The following is a 2812-nucleotide window of genomic DNA, read 5'->3' as shown; positions in this document are numbered from 1 at the left end:
TATAAAATAAAAAACTCATAAAACAAGACATTAAAAAACCCTCTCTTCCCACCCCCTCTTTGTGCCTCTTCCTCTCCCTCTTCCTTTATTTTTCTATTATTCTGTTTTCTCTAATTCTCTCATTGTTTTGGTTTTTCTCTATCCTTCTCTTGCTCTCTATTTGTTGTTTTATCTCTCTCTCTCTTTCTCCCTCTTTTTTCCCCTTTTTCTCCCCTTCTCTTTCTAGCTCTCTCTTTTTTTTTCACTCTCCTTCTTCTCTTTACCTCACCCTTTTATCCACCACTCTCTTCACTCTCCATTTCTTTTTCTCTCCCTCCTCTCTTTCTTTCTCTCTTTCTCTTTCTTTGTTGCCTCTATCTTTATTTCTCTCCACCTCCTCATTGTTTCTCTCACTCATTCTCCTCTCCCCCTCCCTTCCTCTCTCTCTCTCTGTGTGTGTGTGTGTGTGTGTGTGTGTGTGTGTGTGTGTGTGTGTGTGTGTGTGTGTGTTATCTTTCCTCTTTTTTCTCTCTCTCGTTCTCTCTTCTTTTTCCTTCATTCTTCTCCCTCTCTCATTTCCTCTCTTTCTCTCTCAATGCATCTCATTACAAAGAAAAACAAACAAAAGAAAAGAAGAAAACACAAGAACATGTCTTCAAAGCACCAGATCTCCTATTCTTCATGCTCTTCCAAGTATCATAACATTCACTCCATGGTAGTTGTTCTGGATTTGAACTTTTTGGGTATTCATGCCCACAAACATCAACAAACTCAAAGTATCAAGTAACAGTTGATTTCAAAATTTATTTTTGATGTTATTCATCTTCGAGAATCCTCTCTCACATGCAACAGAAGAGAGAGGCAAGACCAATAATGCTCTCCATAACTTCATAGTTGATGGGAATGATTGCTCCCATTCATCATGATTACAATACTCTTGCCAAGTTGAGTGCATGTCTCTACCCTTAAAACAATTACACATTCTTGTGATGAAAGATCTTCTCTCACCTTAGCATTCTTGTTCATTGATCAAAGGGCTTGCATTTTGGCAAAAATGTCTACACACAACCATTCTTTGGTGCAAGCATCCAACTTTTCCAAATCTCTATCATAATCTTTTGGAGAGAAAAATTTTGATGCCTCAAACACATCAAAATCATTTCTAAATCTATCCCCAAGAGCTTGGATCAGACCTATGATGTAGCATTTACATAAATGTACCATATGTTCCACTGCACCATCATAATTCTCTTGTGGGTTAGCCACATCACCTTCCCACATAGGTCCCAAATGCAAATAGTGCTCATGGTTGATACCTTGCATATCTTTGTATATCATAACTCCCATGTGTTCATTCACCTTCTTGATAAAACTCTCCATATTCATGGTATCAATAGCAAACTGCGTGCCAAGAAATGCAAGACAAAAAGTTTCCATAACTGACTTAATATGACTCCCAATAGTAGATAGATCAGGGTGTGTATCTTGAAAAATGGTATTCAACTCCCCAAGCACATCAGCAAAAAAGTGAAAAAGAAATTGCACTTTATAGTTGGTCAAATAAGAGTACAAAGTAGCATCCTCACTCCGCATGATTGTCAACAATGCAGGCATAAGTCTCACAATACTCATCATCACTTGACCCTTGGACAACCATCTTACATCATGCATCTTTTGAGGTTTGAGCTTGCCTCTCCTGCCAATACCAAATGACTTAACCACATTAGCTAGGAATGCATGTCTTTTTGCAGATTGAGAAGTCCATTCATACATTTTTCTCACTATTTTATCCATGTACTTGAACTCTTTAAACTTGCTAAATGCATCACTTGTAGCAAGAGCCTCCCTATGAGCTATGCAATGATAGCTCACTAAGTGTGGTATATGTCTTCGTAACCTTGCTACCAAACCTGTATTAGCACCTGCCATAACAGTGGCTTCAGTAGTTGTTTGCAATTCCCACCATTTTTTGCATTGGTAATTCCATGTAGTTTAAGAAGTCAACCAATGCATCAAATAAGGCTTCTGCAGCTGCATTTCTTGGATGAAGAAGATCCAAGAACCTTGTGGTTCTAGAACCATTGCTTGCATCCTCAATAAAAGTGACATACACTATTACATGTTTTTGTATGCTAATATATGTACTCTCATCAACTTGGATGGAGTACATTGGACTGCTCTTGATATCATGTTTTAGTCTTTTCCAATAAACATGCTTAATGGCCTTCACAAACTCTTTTCCTACATCTTTACTTGTATAAGAAGAGTACTCACTGACAAGAGGCATATTTGGAGTTCTCATGAATCTTTGGAAGTTACATTGATAGCGGAACTCTTCCAAAGGCAAGTATCTCTTGACAACATACCAAGCGATTTGTATGCATGAGATGATATGTTCTTTTTCATTGTTAATCATGATATCAATGTGCTTTTCCATAGGGATCATACTTCTTTTCTCATGTTCTTGCCACATGAGCCTTGCTTCAACATGCTCCCGTGAGTTTTCATGGATCTGCAATGCATTCTTCTGCAAGGATGTTGCTCCCTTAGCTTTAGCAAAGGGATTCGCCTTTTGAGCAAATGAACACCATTTACATTTCACCCTCTCTTTGCCATCATTGTCAACTATACAATAGACGCATGGATTATGAATTTTCTATGCTCAAGAAAAATCCGATGATGTTTTTTCTTTGCACTATTATTGCTTTTATCTATACCAAGCATTACATTCATAGTATTTGATGCATTATGATCCATCTCTCTCGGTAAAGCATGTCATCCAAGTGATTCTTCTAATGTCTTTTGCTTTTTACTCTTTTTTATGTGCTTCCAT

At 37.6% G+C, this 2812-nt stretch overlaps 1 pseudogene; it reads right to left on the bottom strand.

The window, feature by feature from the left end:
* Positions 1–584: 584 nt before the first annotated feature.
* On the bottom strand, positions 585–2506 carry LOC148027486 (uncharacterized; annotated as a pseudogene).
* Between the last annotated feature and the right edge of the window lie 306 nt (positions 2507–2812).

The sequence above is a fragment of the Lygodium microphyllum genome, chromosome 12 (assembly GCF_053477565.2).
Source record: "Lygodium microphyllum isolate KBCC chromosome 12, Lygodium_microphyllum_v1.1.10, whole genome shotgun sequence".
In the NCBI taxonomy this organism is placed as follows: domain Eukaryota; kingdom Viridiplantae; phylum Streptophyta; class Polypodiopsida; order Schizaeales; family Lygodiaceae; genus Lygodium; species Lygodium microphyllum.
The sequence above is the reverse complement of the archived record's forward strand: the minus strand, read 5'-3'. Positions and strand labels throughout refer to the sequence as shown.